The following is a 14,716-nucleotide window of genomic DNA, read 5'->3' on the forward strand; positions in this document are numbered from 1 at the left end:
GGTGCAACGCTTTTGTGTATCAAGCCCCCGGGGAGGGACCTGTTGACGGATGTTTTGTTTTGTGGGCAACAAGTTCTTAAGCTGGGTTGTGCAACAGGAAGTTCATTAACAAATTTGCATTCGATGGGAGTGTGTTGGTTAGCAGGGGAACAGAAATAAAACCATTTGAAGGGAAAATTTATCACACATCACTTTCAATTAGGCGGTTAGCATTGTAATGAAGGTGATGAATAATTCATTTTTTTCCGTTTTCAAGTGGTAGACTTGTCACATGTTGACATGTTTTTGGATAAATATTTCCTGAATTAAGTGATGGTTACACGTGTTTCCTTATCAATATAAACAAAATTGAATAATCTTATTAAAACAAAACAAATGCAACTGACAAAATCAAAACTTACAATATAACAAAAGCATGAAGAAGTCGGTTTATCAATATTAAGTTAAATCCAGCATTAGTTGTAAAGTTTACAACAGTTCAAAAGGCTTCGACTTTGATTACAATTCAAAAAATGCAATTCAATTTTTATAAATTCGGAAAAATAAATACCTTTCATAAAATCCCTTAATAAATTTCAGAAAAATTTCCAAACTATAAAATTAAATCAAAAAATATCTAAACACAAATCAAATATTTAAATTTTTAAAGAAATTTCAGACTTTTTTGGTGTTGCAAAACCTGATAACAATATCCAATTAGATAAAACTTTACAACCTGTTTCTCCTAAATTTTCAATTAAATTTTAGCAATTTTTTTTTGTAATAATCAAAAACAAGCATGGAAATTTACTAAGAAAAAGTTTAATCATGAACTCAGACAATGTTTTCAATTGCTAAAAGTATACGCATTCTTGAAAAACGTTTTTTTTAATACGGTTTAATGTCTGTTTAATATTGTTAATTTTATAAAATGATCAGAAATAAAATTTAAAAAATGCAGCAATATGAATTCAAATACTTAAACAAAAGGTTTGACTTTTTGCCTTCCTCACGTTACTGAGGAAAGGCTATAAAATCACTCGAAAAATGAACTTCTCAATTAGACCTCCTAGACCCACCTTCATGTATACCTATCGACTCAGAATCAAATTCTGAGCAAATGTCTGTGTGTGTGGTGGGATGTTGATCAAAAAATTGTCACTCGATTATCTCGACATTGGCTGAACCGATTTTATCCGTTTTGGCGTCATTCGATCCGTCTTGGGGTCCCATAAGTCGCTATTAAAAATCATGCAGTTTAGTTAAGTACTTCAAAAGTTATGCTTAAAAAAATTTTTTAGCAAAAGTCCGGAAGATTGTAAAAAGGGTGGTTTTTGTAAGAAAACATGTCATGCTATACATTTTCAGAAAGGTATTTAAAAGACCTTTCCAACGCTTCCAAAACATTGTAGATCTGACAACACTATCAAAAGTTATATGCAATTAAGTGTTATTTACGCACTTTTTGCATTTTGGATGTGAGGAAGGCGCCAACCACCTAAGGGTGGATTAAGTAACGTTTTTTTATTTAAATTCATGTTTCAGAACTTTTTTTTATCGCTTGATTTTTTTGCGAAAAAAAAGAATAAACTTGAAGAATTTGGCAAATTAGCTTTAAGCTTTTTTGATTCATGGCTTCTTTAATTTGTAGTCAAAATGCTCAAATAGTTGAGGAATATTTGAGTTTATCATAAACCAATTTTTCAATTTGAAATTATATCATGTTAAATTAACAAAAAAAGATCACAAAATCTGCCAAAACAATTTAAAATTATGCTAAATAATAAAAAAAAGTTAAGCAATTCTTTAAATTACTGGAAAAAGTCCATATAAATCGAAGAGAAATGTAACTAAAATAATGAAACATCTAAACAATTGACTTTATTTTCAATCATAAATTTAAAAAAAAATAAATGTCAGAAAAAATCGAATTTCAGACTGTACAAGCAAAACTAAAAACTGAAAAAACATAAAAAACTTCTTATTTATTTGCACATGAATATTGAAAAACAGAGATTAAAAAGAACTAAAAAGTAAAGAATTAAAACATCAACATTTCTTTCAAAAAAAAAAGTATTTTTTCTTTGTTTGTTTTACGAAATATCTACTTCCTTTGCTATATGTTTTTCTTCATTCATTATAATATTATAAATGCATTTACCCTGTTTATTTTTCGTTCCAATCACCTTTTTTACGTATCTTTCAAGGCAGTTTTCCAATTTTTGAGTTTTGGGAAGGAATTTTATTTTTTTGCAAATTTTGAATTTGAAACGCTGGTTTCCCTGCTTAAGTTTAGAGTCCATGAGTTACGTAAGTTCAAAAAACCAAAACATACTCAAAAAGTATTCGTTTTCGATACAAGTGCTAAAAAGCTAAAAAACAGCTCTCAGTAGGCAATTTCTGTTAAATGGAAAGAATTTTCTAAACGGAATTGCAACAATACATTTTTTTTATATAATGAACTTTTTTTTTAATTTCAGACCAAAATCGGTAAGAAGAAACGTATAACATTATGACACAATACTGTAAAATAAAATTTGGAAAGTACTTTTTGGATACATAATCGACGGATTTAAATTTATTTGAAGTTTTTTTGAATACTTCTGGAAAAATAAATAAGTACCAAAAAAAAAAGGAAGAAATTTTCTAAGGGCTTCAATAAAAAAGCAGATATCTGGAAACAAAAAAATATTTAATTCAGTTTGGAAAGAATCATATTTATAAACGAGCATTAATGATGATCATGAACTATTATTTTTAAATAAAAAGTGTCAAAAATAAAATAAATTTTCCATTGCATGAAAAAATTTCACAAAAAAATAAATAGAAACTTAAGGAATTTTATCAAATTGTTTTTTTTTAGGAAATCGCTTTTGTAGTAACATTATGTTCTGTCAATTGCTTGAATAGATATAGAAATTTCATTTCAAACTTCTTTGAAAAAAAAAATGAAATTTAGAATGATTTGTCTTAACAACCAATGCGCCCTTAGGTTTCCCTTTAAAAAGGTAAGCGAGAAGTCATCAAATATATTTGCTTTGAATAACAATAAAACATTCTTAGATGTTTCGAAAAGAGACATTTACAAGAAAGCAATTTTCGTCTTGACCCGAAATCCTAACAGTTTTGAAGTCATTTTATATTCCAAACAAAAATAAATTTTAAAAAATACATCAAAAAGTACTCGAAATCCTGTCATGTACAGACATCATAACAGCCACATCCCATAAAAGAGAACAAACCAACCGAAACGAAAACAAGATCAAAACATCAACGCAGATAGGTTCTGAACCCATGAAAGCAAACGTGTAAAGTACAAATTAACATCTGCCCTGCATATCAAATGAAACTCATCTTCATCTGCTTTCCTCCAGCATAAAGACACAAACATAAAATACCACATAAAAAAGGAATGTTGAGAAAAAAAACAAACAAACCGAATCCCTCCTCGCGCACTTGCTTTCAAAAGAAAAAAGAACTCACTTTTTAATCCAAAATGCGTGAAGCAAGTATCTTCCCCGTTCGTCTGCTGATCAATGGCTCCTTGCAAAACTCTGGAACAACCGGCAGCTCAACTCAACAACTCGTTCAACTCTCTCTTCCTCTCTCTCTCCTTTAATGACTTGTTCGAACCACTTTAACAGCAAGAACACCGGCACCACCAAGAACAAGACCAAGAACCGCTAAAAACCTGGCTCTTAAAACATCCACACACGTTCACTCTGCCTGCTTTGATCTCCTTTTTCAGCGCACAAACACACTTATGAACCGGACGAATTCTCGCAAAGGCCAACTTGGATCGACCCGCTAAACTCCTTTTTGTTGTTGTTGCTGTTGCTTCCTTTCGGTAGTTTTGCTTTCCTTGTTTTAACTTCTTCGCTTCTTCTTATTTAAAAACATTCGTGATACTGCAGAATATTTCTTGATTTTTTATCTTCTCTTCTCTTCACTTGGCTTGTTGCACGTGAGCACACTCGCGACTTGCGCGCGACTGTATGTGTAAGTATGTTGTGTGTATTTATAACTTCGTTTCTTGTCAGAACGGTTTTATTTTTGTATTTATAGCCTTTATTTTTTCGGTGTGTGTCACCTCCAACCAAAACATACAACACGCTCGCGCGTGATCTTCGCGATCAAGAAAGGCACTTAACTATCACACTTGAGAATGACTTCACAGCTGAGCCGATGGCGGCTAAGTGCACACAACTTTTGGAACGACTCCTCGAAACTCAACTGTCGCAGAAGAAATCCCGCGTCGACACGAGTGAGAAGAACTCTTTTTTTTTTGCTGCTTTTTTTGTACAGAGCGTTAAAAACAAAATAACAAATTAAGCTATTTTTGCTGTACACTATACACTGTACAAGGGAAAGGTGCAGACTAATTTAGAACTAGGCTAACCGCGCACCCAAAAGAATCCAAGTATGCGCTGCGTCGCGTCGTCGAGAAGAAGAACTTTTCGCGAACTCGCGCGTCGTCGTCGTCGCCGCCTACTTCTCTCTGTACACACACACACACACGCACGAACACTAACGCACGGCGAACACGCTTAAAAATAAGCACCAAAAAACGACAACCAAAAAAAACAAATAAAACAACCCGAAAATCGTCACACGCCACGTGGTGAGCACCGGAGCACGCGTCCTCTGCGTACGACGTCCAGAGTGAGACTGACGCGAGCGACGCCGCGCGCCGGTCGACATACGCCGTCGGTCGACTTCGGGTGAGTTCCCGCGACAGCAACTTCGGGTCAAAAGCTTCCCCCTCATAACAAACCAACAAAAGAGAAGGGAAAAAGCTCGCGCAACATGGTCCGGCTTCGCGAATCGACGAAAGCATAAATGTCGAAACGCGTTCGCGTTCGGGCACTCGTGAGCGCCGCGTGAGCGTCGCGACGCTCCGTGGCCGTCGAACTCGCGCATCGAGCATTGCAGACACGCTCGTGCTTTGCCATTTTCGATTGTTATTCCACGCTGGATTCGTTCCATTAGTGTCAAGTTGCGGGCGGCGGTGGTGAATGATCGTAGCAAGCCCTTCTGGGATGATTGCGAGTTTTTCGACGAAAGCGACAATATCGTCTCTGTTGACGTAAGAATAGAATGAGACGCACCAACTTGGATCGTCAGCGCAAAAGGGCCCACATTTGGCGAGACACTTTAAGATTTTAATTAGTTAATTGGAAGTGGCTGGAGCTTATCGTAATCTTAACAGTCACGCGTGTATTGTTTAGGTTATTGACTGTGCACGTACGGCGACGGACGACGTACGCGAAGTTGTATTGTGCCGGTTTCGCTAATGGATTAATAGATAACCGTCTCGCGAAGCCATTTGAAGGACAAATTAGTTGATTGCTTCCGTTTTGACGAGGAGTTGTGGGTAGAAAGTCGGTGAATGATATAAATAGAAGCGTTGAACGTTGCCTTTGTGGACAAATTTATGTAAAATATAAACGATCTGTCATCACTGTCTTAAATTAAAAGAATAATGGGAGCATTATTTTATTACGTAACGCAGTAGGGGGGGAGGTTGGTTCGGAGGCCGTGTTACGCTCCATACAAAAATTTTAAAATTTGTATGGAAATTTTGTTACGAGGGGGGGGGGGAGGGGGTCTAAAAGTCCGATTTTTCGCGTTACGTAATAAAAGAACGCTCCCAATAAACAGAACTGCACATTTCAACGAATCCATTGGAAACCTAACACTAGATATTATTGTAAATATTTTTTGTTCACAAGATTCTATTCAATCATAATTATTACACTTGAAAATTTGTTATTAAAGAGCGAAGCATGATAATCCTTTCCAATTTATTTGGAGCTTCGTGAAGATGTCTGTAACTAAGTCCTATTTTTAATTATGCTTAATAATTTATTTCAAGTATGAACAAAAAAAATCTACGGAGATATTTAATATCATTGTTTTAAAAAAATAACATGAATAACATTTTCTTTTCTACTGGTTTAGAAATGATAAATCATTGAAAATACTGTATATCTTTTGTTGAATACAGATTTTTGAAGAAAGGAGAATTAAAAACATATATATACTCGATAGATTTCTTCAAAAAAAATTTAATCAAAAATTTTCCTTTTTTAAATTTCAATTAGACAAATATTGTTTTTTAATCTTTTCAAACATTAACAAATTTTAGGAAACAGAAATAAAACTTATTTAATTGTTGATACTTTGCAGAATATAATGGTTTTCAATAAGTACAAATTTCTGATCTGTGTTATCGATGCCTTATAATTTTTTTTGTGGTAAATTATTTTTTAAGATTTATATTTTTAAGAATTTTGTCTTGTTTTTATAATACAACTTTACAAAAGTATATGAATCGATCAGAAAAACTCTACTAGAGATACTGATGATGGAGAAATTTCAATCAAAAAAAATCAAAAAATTTCATATAACTTCTAAATGGACAGCTTTCAAATTTGTCAGCAGACTTATATTGAGAAATCGTAATAATGAATGTTCAACCCTTTGAAATAGTTTGACTTAAATGTTATTTATTGGTTTCCCAAAACATTTATATCGTTTTCTAAAATCTAAAAACGCAAATTTTGAGAATTCATCTTTTTATTTTAAAAAGTGGGTATTTTCTAGAGTGTAACTATTTTTAAACAGTCCAAAACAATACCTACAACTTTGCCGAAATCTAATCTAATCTAATCAGACCCTAGCGCAGCCAATCTTTCGAAGGGATCCTGGAGAGTGCCTTAGGTTAGATGACGCCTAGCATTCTTCTTGTCATTTATTAACATTTGTAGTGCGCCATTGCATCGGAATGCATTGAAACATCACAAGCGTTAAAGCGGCCAGGCCTACTGCGTAAAGCCGTATCGCAGAGATGACTCGTAATTGGGTTGAGTTTGAGCACTGAGTGTTCGAACAACAACACAATTCTGAATCGACAGGGGAGGAAGAAGCGTGGGGACACACCACCATACGCTCCGAGATTTGGTTGTATTCGTTGGGAGCACCATGCTAAGAAGGTTTGGTACTCCGGGACACTCTGGGATGGGACATTGTATTTCCACGAATGCCCTGGACGCTATTTGCCGTGGTTATAGCGCCACAACTCGCTCTCTGTAACAGTATTCCTAATTCCAGTCCAAGTTCACCAAGTCGTCATGGCCTAGTGGTTAGCATTTTTGATTACCAACCCAAAGGACGGGGGATCGAACCCCGCCTCGAGCGACTTTGATTTTTCGTTCATATTCATCATTTCTAATTTCTGTGTTCTAATCTTTCTCGTTGGGAGCAGATGGGCATCAAACCCAGAACCATTCGCTTACAAAGCGAACACCGTAACCAGTCAGCCACGGCCGCTCCTCAATACCTACAACTTTGCCGAAAGCACCAAATCGATCAGACAATTCTTTCCTAAGGTATAGATATTCAAATATTTACAAACCGTTTTTTGGGGTGCCTTCCTATGCCCAAAAAAAGTAATTTTGTATCACCAGTTTGTCCGTAGCATAATTCATACAAATTTGGCAGCTGTTCATATAAAAATGGTATGTGAAAATTCTAAAACCAGTATCTTTTGAAGAAATTTTTTGATCGATTTGTAGGTATCGATGAGGACTACACCGAAAAATGTATACGAGGAAAAAAATTGCTGATTTTTAAAATAACTTTTTGTCATGAAAAATTGATTTCCAAGACACAATATTTTATTTAAAATATTTTTTATTTTATTTTTTTAGTATGTTTTAGGGGACATAAATGTATATTTTTTTCAGAAAAATTCCAGAGTACAGTCATCCCACATATTCGGAACACCCACAAATTCGGAACACTTTTGTGATAATTTGTCAATAGCATGCCAAATGCATCTTTTCTGTCAACCCTACTATTTTTAGGACCTTTATTTGGACATTCTCTTACTATTTTACTAGTAAAGTAGAACTTTTAAGACAAAAAGCTGCGTTTTAAGACTATTTTACTTTGAGCAGCAAAACACTGCCTCCAAATTGCCTGTTCCATGATTGTGGGATGTTATTGTGCCTCCCACAATTGTGAAACATCTGAATTTAACTGATATTCTCACAAAAAAAAGTTATCAGACCATGGATAAAACATTGCTAAGCTTGAGTTCCACTGGTTGCAGTTTGTGAAGTCATTATTTTGTAAAAAATATGTACTCATGGAGTGATCCAAAGTTTGTTTACATCCGTAAGAAAAAAGTGTTCCGAATTTGTGGATTTCAAGGGTCAAAGTTTTTCTTCAAAAACTTGATCTAAAAGTTAAAATTTGCAGTTGTTCTATACAGCATTCGAAAGATCGCAAGAAAAGCTTTCAAATGAAGGTAAAAGCGAATCATTAAGTTCACTTATTGATTTGCTATGATTTTTTGAACATTGGTCGATCTGTAAACTGTTCCGAATTTGAGGGATGACTGTAGGCAAAAAATCTTTGACCAAGCTATGATTTCTTTTATAGTATATCGATTATAAGTTAAAGCCATTATAAACAAACTTTTTGGAAAAGTCTCATTTTTCAATTTTGTTTTTTTAAATACTCATGTTTGTCCTTTATTATTTTTTAGCTTTGTTGATGCAGCCTTTTGTTGCTAAGATAGATAAAAAAAAGAACACGAAAGGATAAAAGAGAATAGGAAAAAATAGTTTTTGTCAGTGTTACCCTTGTGTTTTGATCAACGATGTTTTGGTTCGATTTGTGAATGTTAAAAAATAAAAATTTGTGAAATTTCCTGCCCTTTTCAAAAAATTCGAAATTTTATGATCAAGAATATTTTTTTTTTACAATTTCAAATGTTGGGTAAATTATTTTAAATCAATTTTGCACGACAAAAAGTGATTTTATAATCCCCCTTTTTCCTTGAATCATTTTTTTCGGTGTAGTTCTTATACAAATCTACTACTTTGCCAAAGACATCAAACAAAAAAATCCTTCAATATATTCAGATTTTTAATTTTGACATACCAATTTGGAAAACTGCCAAATTAAAATGGAAAATGTAAGGATAAAATGATGATGCAAAATGACTTCCTTGGGCATACAGAAGGCAAACTTGGCACCCAAAAAGGTTCAGCCAGATAACAAAAAGCTAAACAAATCGGATGGCCTAAATCTCAGAGAATTGCTCAGCTGCCAAAATTGTATGGAGAATTGTTTGGGCAAACCACTGATGTGAAACGGCTTCATTTGTCCTAAGGAAGCCATCTGAAAATTTTTAGTTAAATTTTTGATCAAATAAAAATGTTAAAATGTCTTGAAATCGACCAATTTTGTGGATCATTACTCAAGGATTACACAAAATTTTTCAACGTTATCATCAACTGTGAAGAAAATTAAAGTTTTTGAATTAGGTAGAAACATGTTTTCGAATGTTCTAAAGTAGCATCGATAACGTATTTAAACAAATGTCATCAACAACATCCCCCCAACAACATTTTCAAAAGAAACAGAAATTTGGCAACAACTAATTCAAACTTTCCATTTCCCCCAGAAAACACCATCCACGCAACCTCTACAACCCCGTTTGCGGTAGGTCCACCGCTTAAATAGTTTTTCAAAATAAAGTAGTACTTAACCAACCAATCGACCCGCGCGACCTCCCAACGCGGTGCGAAGATGCGACAACAGTTTCCCGCCGCCGCCGTTCGAAAAGCATACCTAGCTATCATATATCCATCATCGCCAGCACAAACTCACCTGCAAAAGAAGAAAGAAACACAACAAAACACTCATTAGTATAATAAAATTACCCGAAAAACTAAAACTGCGGAAAGAAAAGAGCTTTAAAATGTGCTTTCGACCGTTTTCCTAGTGATTCCTTCGATGTCCAAATGGTTTGTCGAAAACAGTAAAAAAAATGTTGCGATTTTTTGGCGAAAACAACTTGTAAATAAACAATCAAGTTTTTTTTACAGTGCAACCACTTAACTCAACAAGTTCCGCTCAAAATCGAAAATCGACATTTCCCGGGGTCTCCCGCTTAAACAGCAGTAGCAGCAGCTCGGTAATGAACTATATCTTATTACCCAACCGCGTCGTCGTCGCAGAGTGTCGAACACGGCCAAAGTAATTCAATACTTCCTCGATGATGTCATACCTTAAGAGTGTTTGTATGGGAAACGTGAAGAGTTGCTGCTCCACATAAGAACAAACCTGGAAGTTCATTTCACTTTCGGAAAGTGACTTTCTGGGTTTAGTGTTACGATCCCGGTAAATCACATTATACGGAATAAGAAGAACCCATAAACAAAAACAGTGAGTAAGAACATCGTAAACAGACAGACAGGGAACCGACCGGGTCGACCTCCATGCAACGCGACATAAGCAAAAAGGTAAACATGACAATGGCAATTATAAGCGTTCCTTCACACATAATAAACCGTCATAACCTGCTCACAAAAAGCAGTCGTCGTCACAGAACTAAGGTGCAGCTTGACATTGACATTCACGTGTTTTGCGTACGCAAGTGAAAGAGCCACGTGTGGCAGCGGGGTGGGATTACTGGAGCGTAGTAGGCTTAGAGGGAACGAAAGTTGAACGCATGAGTACGCAGCAGAACAATGACAAAAAGTAGCAGCGATGAGTGACAATCGAAGTAACCGCGATGACAGCGCAACGTAGGAAGTCATGGTTTGTTGGTATGTTTGAATGGGAGCGAAAAGTGAAGAGACATTTATAATGTTTAGAGTTTTGTTAAATGGTTCAGTAAAAAGAAATATGATTTTTTGCGTTTTGGATGTTTTTAAAACCTTGACTCAAGGCGGTTTCAAAAACACTCAAAAAGCAAAAAAAATATTGAAAAATGTATTTAAAAATTTTAAAAAAAAAGTTCATTTTTATAACTTAAAATATTAAGTTTGATGTTGGAAGATGAAAAATGGAAGTGTGAAAAAACGGAAGTGTGTAGTTTGAAGTTGGAAGTTCATAGTAGAAAGTTGAAAGTAGAAAGTTGAAAGTAGAAAGTTGAAAGTTGAAAGTAGAAGTTGAAAGTAGAAAGTTGAAAGTTGAAAGTAGAAAGTTTATAGTTGATAGTTGATAGTTGAAAGTTGAAAGTTGGAAGTTGGAAGTTGGAAGCGTGAAGATGGAAGTTAGCAGTTGGAAAATGGAAAATGGAATTTGGAAGTGTGAGATAAAGGTTGGAAGATGGAGATTGGAAGTTGGAAGTTGGAAGTGTGAAGATGGAAGTTAGATGCTTGAAGTTGGAAGATGGAGGCTGGAAGATTGAAGTTTAATGTTGGATGTTGGAAGTTGGAAGTTGGAAGTAGGGAGTTGGAAATTGGAAGTTGGAAGTTGGAAGTGTGAAGTTGGAAGTGTGAATATGGAGGTTGGAAGTTGAAATTTCAAAGTTGGAAGTTTGAAATTGCAAGTTGGAAATTGGAAATTGGAAGTTGGAAATTGGAAGTGTGAATTTGGAAATGTGAATATGGAGGTTGGATGTTGGAAATTTGAAATTGGAAGTTGGAAGTTGAAAGTAAAAAAAATGTACATTTACTTTAAAATATTAAGTTTGATGTTGGAAGATGAACAATGGAAGTATGAGTTGGAAGTAGGAAGTTGAAAGTAGAAAGTAGTAAGTAGAAAGTAGAAAGTAGAAAGTAGAAAGTAGAAAGTAGAAAGTAGAAAGTAGAAAGTAGAAAGTAGAAAGTAGAAAGTTGAATGTTGAAAATTGAAAGTTGGAAGTTGGAAAATGAAAGTTGGAAGTTGAAAGTTGGAAGTTGGAAGTGTGAAGATGGAAGTTAGAAGTTGGAAAATGGAAGTTGGAAGTGTGAAGATGGAGGTTGGAAGAGTGAAGATGGAGGTTGGAAGTTGGAAGCTGGAGATTGGAAGTTGGAAGTTGAAAGTTGGATGTGTGAAGATGGAAGTTAGATGCTTGAAGTTGGAAGTTGGAAGCTGGAAGTTTGAAATTTAATGAATGATGTTGGAAGTTAAAAGTTGAAAGGTGGAAGTTGGAAGTAGGTAGTTGGAAATTGGAAGTTTGAATATTGAGGTTGGAAGTTGAAATTTGGAAGTTTGAAGTTGGAAGTTGGACATTGGAAGTTGGAAGTGTGAATATGAAGATTGGAAGTTGGAAGTTTGAAGTTGGTACTTGGAAATTGGAAGTTGAAAGTTGAAATGTTGGATGTTGGAAGTTGGAAGTTTGAAGTTGGAAGTTGGAAGTTGAATGTTGAAAGTTGAATGTTGAAAGTTGAATGTTAGAAAATGGAAGTTGAAAGTTGGAAGTTGGAAGAATGAAGATGGAGGTAGGAAGTTGAAAGATGGAGGTTGGAAGTTTGATGTTGGAAGTTGAAAAATTGAAGTTTGATGATGGATGTTGCAAGTTGGAAGTTGAAAGTTGAAAGTTGAAAGTTGAAAGTTGGGAGTTGGAAGTTGGAAGTTGGAAGTTGGAAGTGTGAAGATGGAGGTTGGAATTTTGAAGATGGAGGTTGGAAGTTGGAAGTTGGAAGTTGGAAGTGTGAAGATGAAAGTTGGATATTTGAAGTTGGAAGTTTGAAGTTGGAAGTTTGAAGTTTGACGATGGAATTTGGAAGTTGAAAGTGTGAAGATGGAGGTTGGAAGTTGGAAGTGGAAAGTTGAAAGTTGGAAGTTTAAAGTTGAAAGTTGAAATTTGGAAGTTGGAAGTGTGAAGATGGAGGTTGGAAGTTGAAATTTGGAAGTTGGAAGTTTAATGTTAGAAGTTGAAGTTGGAAGTGTGAAAATGGAGGTTGGTTTTCAGTTTTTAGTGGATAAGTAAGGTCAGATCACTAACATTACAAGAAAAACCTCCACATTAAGATAGAAAGTTCGCCTCAGATTCGTGATATGCATAACTGAACAACCGGCGGCATCGATATCATGTTCGCTCATTCATGCATGGTGTCGATCCAAATCCCAAAATAAAATTCCCTGACTTTTCCCTGACCTCTCCAGACCACCAATTTTTTTTATTTTCTATTTTTTACTAACATATTGTTTGGAGCGTTTTTATGGTTTCATGCATTTTTCTTTTTGAATATTGGAAATTCATGATATTTAAAAACTTCAATGACTATTTTATTTTATTTTTTTTCTAACGATGGATTCTGCAAAAACTTAAAAACTTTTTTTTTATTTTGTCAATTATTTTTTTCTTATCGAACATCCAAAATGAGCAACCATAAAAATTTCCTATGTTTTATTATTTGGTGATGTCATTTTAAATGTTGCCCTTTACCAAAAATCTAGAGTTTTTTAAATAGGTCTTATAAAAATAGAAAACACAATAGCTTATAGGACCTTTTTAAAAAACAACTCTAGAAATAATTAATAATTAAAATTGTTGCAAATTTCAAATTGCGATTAGTTGATTTCACTTCATTTCCCAAAGGAAATTTAAAGTTAAAAAAAAATCAATTGAAAATTTTAATTAAAGTAAGAAGTTATGTTTAATTTTAAAATTGTTGCCTTTTGCCGAATTTTTAAACGAATTAGGCCGATGCTATTTTTGATTGTGTTTCTATTAAAAAAAAACGAATGGTTTTGGAGACAAAAACTTGAAATAAATATGTTATTTTGCAGAACCTTAAGAAAGATTAAAACAACTGAAAAACAAGTTCATGTTTACGGTTTTAAAAAAAGATCTAGGTCTTTTTCAACAATGTTTGTATTTAAAGTAAACGGTTTTCTGGTTATTTGAAGATAACATCTTCTTAGATAATTATACAAAATAAAATTTTTGCTATAAAATTAAAAAAAAAAAGTTTCTGCCTTGACCAGAGCCTACAAACGATCATTCACACGATCAATACATTTTATAAAAATAAAAACAAATAAAAGCTCGAGCTTTTCAAAAAGTAATTATTTATCAAACATAGACATTTGGGTGTGGCAGTGCGTGGCCGAATGGTTACGCTGTCCGCTTTGTAAGCGGATGATTCTGGGTTCGATTCCCATCTGCTCCAACCTTCCATCGGATGAGGAAGTAAAATGTCGGTCCCGGCCTTGGTTGTTAGGCCGTTAAGTCATTCCAGGTGTAGGAGTCGTCTCCATGCCATAAGTACAAACAACACACCAAACCAAGCCTACTCCGGTGGAATCGCTGGCGGCGGTTGGACTCGCAATCCAAAGGTCGTCAGTTCAAACACTGGGGTGGAAGGTTCCTTGGAGTAGAAAGAGGTTTGGGTGCTCTCCCCATTCAAGCCTTCGGACCCCTAGGTTCGAGCAGAAACTTGCAATAGAGACCACAAAAGACCCGGGGGTCGTTAATGTGGATGGTTTGATTTTATTTTTTATTTTTTTGAGACATTTGGGTGTTTTGGAATAGATTACAAATTTAAGCTCGATCTGACCACGGGAACTCCTCCTTGTAAGCCCTTGAATGTTGTTTAGGAAAAATATGTAAAATGTAGTTGTTCAATCCCTATGAAATCTCAGATGCTGGATCTTAATTAAAGTTGAAACAACTTTCCGAAGAGACCATAATTTATAAATTATTGAACTCTCAAATTCCTCCATTCAGGGTTGTTACGGAGAAAGCGAAAAAAAAATCCGCGCCACCCCAATCCGCGCAAAATCCGCGTCATTTTAAGAAAAATAATTTTGCGACAAACATACAAAAGAGTTTCATAATAAATTCAATTTTGTAATCTCAGAAGGCAGAATCAAGAAACGCTGAAAATACCAAAATATAACTAGAGGGAAAGGCAAAACAAACATTTTGGCAAACAAATAAAATAAAAAATTTCAACATTTAGAAATTAAGATCTAAAAACTAAATCAAATCTAAATAAAGAAA

General features: G+C 34.6%; 1 protein-coding gene and 1 long non-coding RNA gene across 3 annotated transcripts in view; both read right to left on the reverse strand.

The window, feature by feature from the left end:
* LOC128093094 (uncharacterized) overlaps positions 1-5,481 on the reverse strand; it is a 71,134-nt gene extending 65,653 nt beyond the window's left edge. The window contains exon 1 of the long non-coding RNA XR_008212234.1: positions 3,463-5,481. This is a non-coding gene — a long non-coding RNA (uncharacterized LOC128093094). The remainder of the gene's footprint in view (positions 1-3,462) is intronic.
* The window catches only part of LOC120417443 (klarsicht protein), a 327,954-nt gene that overhangs the window by 216,643 nt on the left and 96,595 nt on the right, over positions 1-14,716 (reverse strand). The window lies entirely within an intron of this gene.

This window comes from Culex pipiens, chromosome 2, assembly GCF_016801865.2.
Source record: "Culex pipiens pallens isolate TS chromosome 2, TS_CPP_V2, whole genome shotgun sequence".
NCBI lineage: Eukaryota > Metazoa > Arthropoda > Insecta > Diptera > Culicidae > Culex > Culex pipiens.